The following is a 6,350-nucleotide window of genomic DNA, read 5'->3' as shown; positions in this document are numbered from 1 at the left end:
TTCACCATCATTATAAAATTAATATAAAAGATTTCCAATTATTTTACTTTAAAAAGAGCATTTAAAGCACATATCAACATGCATTGCATAGAGCAGATTTCATCTTGCGCAATTGATACCAATATTTTGAACATAGGTGCCATTAGATATAACTGAAGGCTGATTTGAACATGTAAGCATATATACTCTACACGTGCAAGCACACTCAGTGTAATGACCACTAATGACTACAAATAACTCTATAAAGATGTCCGGCTATAACATTTTGAAATAATTCCACCCTATGGATCCTAAAGTTGGAAAGCCATTTAAAGTATGACCAATTTTGGATCTCTATTATGTACACACCACACTAACATAAAACAGCTCATTTTAAAATGCATTTAAATAATTTGATTCAAAGTGTCTCCCAGGTATGCCTCAATTATAGATATTGCATATATATCAGAATAGGCCATTTGAAAAGGATTCAACATCACAATAAATAGAACCAAGAGAATGAAAACAGTATACATAAGCCTACATTTTTAATTGTCATATTAGTGCTAAAGTATAATGAAAACCAAAGTTGAAGTGTTCCTTTATAAGGCAGGAGGATAAAATCTTTTGTTTTATGTTAACCTGGCCTCTCTCCTACAACTCGTTAAGCAGTAGAGTAATACATTCCTAGTCCATTTTAGATGACTACAACTACTTTGCCAATTTTATGTGACTGTCTTGATGCAATCTTGAAGAACCTTAAGATGACCATAAACACAACAATTGTAATTGAAAAATGTACATTTACCAGAAAAGATTTGAAATTTGCTGTATATCAATTTCCATCCTCAACCAGACACCAAAATGTGTATAACAAAACTTAACCAAGTGGCTCCATAGCTCAGGGGTTCAAATCTCACTGCATCGTTATTGTTACTGCTGCTAAAACTTAATTTGCAGCAACCTATATTGCAATACTCTGCTTTAGTATGCTAAATGAGAATATGATGAATACACACACTTGTATATCCAAATTGGAAAGACACATATCGCATTCAGTCTAACCTATGGACTGGTTTCAAGAGCATATTTGAAAACATTTGTGTTTTCTTTTATTGGACCAATTTCCTTCAAACTGAAACTCCCAGCATGGTTATTCACCATCATTATAAAATTAATATAAAAGATTTCCAATTATTTACCTTTAAAAAGAGCATTTAAAGCACATATCAACATGCATTGCATAGAGCAGATTTCATCTTGCGCAATTGATACCAATATTTTGAACATAACTGCCAATAGATATAACTGAAGGCTGATTTGAACATGTAAGCATATATACTCTACACGTGCAAGCACATATATATCAGAATAGGCCATTTGAAAAGGATTCAACATCACAATAAATAGAACCAAGAGAATGAAAACAGTATACATAAGCCTACATTATTAATTGTCATATTAGTGCTAAAGTACAGATCTGCCCAGCTATTTTGTTGCTCATGGCGTGGCGTGAGTCGTGCCACGGACTTGTGGCGTGGCTTGCAGGCCTCTGAGTCAAGCCATGGACTTGTGGAATACCGTGGTATTCTTCAACGAAGGATATGCTATGGCATGTAATACAGTGCTTAACCGCGGTGGCGAGTGCTCCACTTTTGTAATTGCATGTAATATAGTGCTTAACCGGTGGGTGGCGAGTGCTCCACTGTACTGAATGTCTATCTTATTCACAGCATTTGCATGAACGCACAACCCATACTGTATTTTTAATGTCGCATAATATACATACTGTATACAGTATATAGTACTGTGTACTTAACATCTTATAACAGGATGCAAATAACTGCACATACTGTATTGTACATACGGTATGGTGCAGTAACTGAAAAGTAGAGAAGTTGCCGGAGTTGTTGTCACGGTATAACCGATACTGTAGAATAATTAGATGCACGCACAGCTTTCACTGATATGGGATGCATTACAGAATGACAATTTATTTTATTTATTTTTTTATTAAAAAACAGCAGCAGGAGGAGTGCACAAGGATGAGGCCACTCTCTGTGGTTAACTGTAGCTGTCGTGTGGGCTAGTGGTTAGGTGATCACTTTGGTAGAATTATGGTCCGGGGTTCGATCCATGGAAAAGAATATACTGTACCGTACTGTATATTTTTTTTTGTCACTGTCTGCTCTGGACACTATAGTGCCCAGAGAGGGCTCTGTACTGTACTGTATTTCACTGAATAGTGATTTCATACTGTGGCTATGGTGCACCCAGAAATTGCAAAACGCAAACATGCGACAACGCATATGCGGTCTCAGCCTCGTGCACTATGGCTACGTCCCTTGGACTGTGTCTGAGAGTGGTTTCCGTCTGTGAGAGAGCGCTCTGTGTTCAAAGCTGACTGTGTGTTTGATGCGCAAAATAGCGTTGCATCCCAAACTGATGACATTGGTGATGCTGCTCCAACCTTGCACACTAAGTACGGTAGTAGTGGGATCTGTAGGAGAGAGAGCTCTCTGTATTACACGGTTGGCGCTATGGTGGCTGTCAGCCATCTGCGATGGATTAGAAATGGAGGGGGGTACAATGGGATCTGTGACGCCAAGCCATACTCCATGTAGCGCTATGCTATCACTGAGCATGCGCAGTTGGCTATATCACTGCAGTCGGTACAGTATTGTATTCTGTTGCATTTCCATCTCTGGCGGGCGCATGCCCAGTAGGAGGGTTGCGATGGGATTTCTGGCGCATGCCCAGTGGGCCGAGAGTCATACACAGTGCATCAGGTCCCTTCCGCCAAAGCAAGCCAAGAGCCTCACATTACCATAATAAAGGAAGCTTTGTTAATCCATTTACTGTAAGCAGTCAACTCTGCCCTAGTGTCCTGAAAAATTCTACGAATTGTCACCATTGCCAAAGACACCATCCCCCGTCTGCTAGGACAACTAGTGTGCCGCTATGAATGTGCCTGTACTGAATATTCAAAACTGACGGTGCCGTACAATTTAGCACCCCAGAATAGTGATTTCATAACTGCAGGAACTGTTAGTGAAACTACTGTCTAGAATGTGAGACAGGCCTCTGCATCACAAACTGTGCGCCCAGAAACCTCAAAACGCGAACATACGACAACGCATATGCGGTCTCAGCCTCGTGCACTATGGCTACGTCCCTTGGACTGTGTCTGAGAGTGGTTTCCGTTTGTGAGAGAGCGCTGTGTGTTCAAAGCTGACTGTGTATTTGATGCGCAAAATAGCGTTGCATCCCAAACTGATGACATTGGTGATGCTGCTCCAACCTTGCACACTAAGTACGGTAGTAGTGGGATCTGTAGGAGAGAGAGCTCTCTGTATTACACGGTTGGCGCTATGGTGGCTGTCAGCCATCTGCGATGGATTGGAAATGGAGGGGGGTACAATGGGATCTGTGGCGCCAAGCCATACGCCATGTAGCGCTATGCTATCACTAAGCATGCACAGTTGGCTGTATTACTGCAGTCGGTACAGTATTGTATTCTGTTGCATTTCCATCTCTGGCGGGCGCATGCCCAGTAGGAGGGTTGCGATGGGATTTCTGGCGCATGCCCAGTGGGCCGAGAGTCATACACAGTGCATCAGGTCCCTTCCCCCAATGCAAGCCAAGAGCCTCACATTACCATAATAAAGGAAGCTTTGTTAATCCATTTACTGTAAGCAGTCAGCTCTGCCCTAGTGTCCTGAAAAATGCTACGAATTGTCACCATTGCCAAAGACACCATCCTCCGTCTGCTAGGACAACTAGTGTGCCGCTATGAATGTGCCTGTACTGAATATTCAAAACTGATGGTGCCGTACAATTTAGCACCACAGAATAGTGATTTCATAACTGCAGGAACTGTTAGTGAAACTACTTTCTAGAATGTGAGACAGGCCTCTGCATCACAAACTGTGCGCCCAGAAACCGCAAAACGCAAACATGCGACAACGCATATGCGGTCTCAGCCTCGTGCACTATGGCTACGTCCCTTGGACTGTGTCTGAGAGTGGTTTCCGTCTGTGAGAGAGCGCTCTGTGTTCAAAGCTGACTGTGTGTTTGATGCGCAAAATAGTGTTGCATCCCAAACTGATGACATTGGTGATGCTGCTCCAACCTTGCACACTAAGTACGATAGTAGTGGGATCTGTAGGAGAGAGAGCTCTCTGTATTACACGGTTGGCACTATGGTGGCTGTCAGCCATCTGCGATGGATTAGAAATGGAGGGGGGTACAATGGGATCTGTGGCGCCAAGCCATACGCCATGTAGCGCTATGCTATCACTAAGCATGCGCAGTTGGCTGTATTACTGCAGTCGGTACAGTATTGTATTCTGTTGCATTTCCATCTCTGGTGGGCGCATGCCCAGTAGGAGGGTTGCGATGGGATTTCTGGCGCATGCCCAGTGGGCCGAGAGTCATACACAGTGCATCAGGTCCCTTCCCCCAAAGCAAGCCAAGAGACTCACATTACCATAATAAAGAAAGCTTTGTTTGCCCATTTACTGTAAGCAGTCAGCTCTGCCCTAGTGTCCTGAAAAATGCTATGAATTGTCACCATTGCCAAAGACACCATCCCCCGTCTGCTAGGACAACTAGTGTGCCGCTATGAATGTGCCTGTACTGAATATTCAAAACTGACGGTGCCATACAATTTAGCACCACAGAATAGTGATTTCATAACTGCAGGAACTGTTAGTGAAACTACTGTCTAGAATGTGAGACAGGCCTCTGCATCACAAACTGTGCGCCCAGAAACCGCAAAACACAAACATACGACAACGCATATACGGTCTCAGCCTCGTGCACTATGGCTACGTCCCTTGGACTGTGTCTGAGAGTGGTTTCCGTCTGTGAGAGAGCGCTCTGTGTTCAAAGCTGACTGTGTGTTTGATGCGCAAAATAGCGTTGCATCCCAAACTGATGACATTGGTGATGCTGCTCCAACCTTGCACACTAAGTACGGTAGTAGTGGGATCTGTAGGAGAGAGAGCTCTCTGTATTACACGGTTGGCGCTATGGTGGCTGTCAGCCATCTGCGATGGATTGGAAATGGAGGGGGGTACAATGGGATCTGTGGCGCCAAGCCATACGCCATGTAGCACTATGCTATCACTGAGCATGCACAGTTGGCTGTATTACTGCAGTCGGTACAGTATTGTATTCTGTTGCATTTCCATCTCTGGCGGGCGCATGCCCAGTAGGAGGGTTGCGATGGGATTTCTGGCACATGCCCAGTGGGCCGAGAGTCATACACAGTGCATCAGGTCCCTTCCCCCAAAGCAAGCCAAGAGCCTCACATTACCATAATAAAGAAAGCTTTGTTTGCCCATTTACTGTAAGCAGTCAGCTCTGCCCTAGTGTCCTGAAAAATGCTACGAATTGTCACCATTGCCAAAGACACCATCCACCGTCTGCTAGGACAACTAGTGTGCTGCTATGAATGTGCCTGTACTGAATATTCAAAACTGACTGTGCCGTACAATTTAGCACCACAGAATAGTGATTTCATAACTGCTGGAACTGTTAGTGAAACTACTGTCTAGAATGTGAGACAGGCCTCTGCATCACAAACTGTGTGCCCAGAAACCGCAAAACGCAAACATGTGACAACGCATATGCGGTCTCAGCCTCGTGCACTATGGCTACGTCCCTTGGACTGTGTCTGAGAGTGGTTTCCGTCTGTGAGAGAGCGCTCTGTGTTCAAAGCTGACTGTGAGTTTGATGCGCAAAATAGCGTTGCATCCCAAACTGATGACATTGGTGATGCTGCTCCAACCTTGCACACTAAGTACGGTAGTAGTGGGATCTGTAGGAGAGAGAGCTCTCTGTATTACACGGTTGGCGCTATGGTGGCTGTCAGCCATCTGCGATGGATTGGAAATGGAGGGGGGTACAATGGGATCTGTGGCGCCAAGCCATACGCCATGTAGCGCTATGCTATCACTGAGCATGCACTGCAGTCGATACAGTATTGTATTCTGTTGCATTTCCATCTCTGGCGGGCGCATGCCCAGTAGGAGGACGCCGTGCGTCGTGCGTTGTTCGAATTACGATGTGCGTCACTGGCTACTCAAAATGGCTTCTATGAGGGCAAGACGCTACTCGTCCGGCGAGCTCTTTGTTTTGGTTAAGTGGCGGGACCAAGCGTTCGCCACTAACCAAGACAAAGAGCTCGCCTACAGAAGTGCAAGCCGCGAGATCCACATGCTATACGGCCTGCGCCTCAATGTTCGCTCACTGCAGCGCAGGTGGAGTGACCTGCTGCGGAGGGATAGGCCTCACCTACAGTGTATCCGGAGGCGTATAAGTCGAAGTAAGTACAGTATTGCTGTATAATCACATGAATTACAGTA

The sequence above is a fragment of the Taudactylus pleione genome, unplaced genomic scaffold (genome assembly GCF_031769625.1).
Source record: "Taudactylus pleione unplaced genomic scaffold, aTauple2 ptg000117l, whole genome shotgun sequence".
Taxonomy (NCBI): domain Eukaryota; kingdom Metazoa; phylum Chordata; class Amphibia; order Anura; family Myobatrachidae; genus Taudactylus; species Taudactylus pleione.
Note: the sequence above shows the minus strand (reverse complement) of the source record.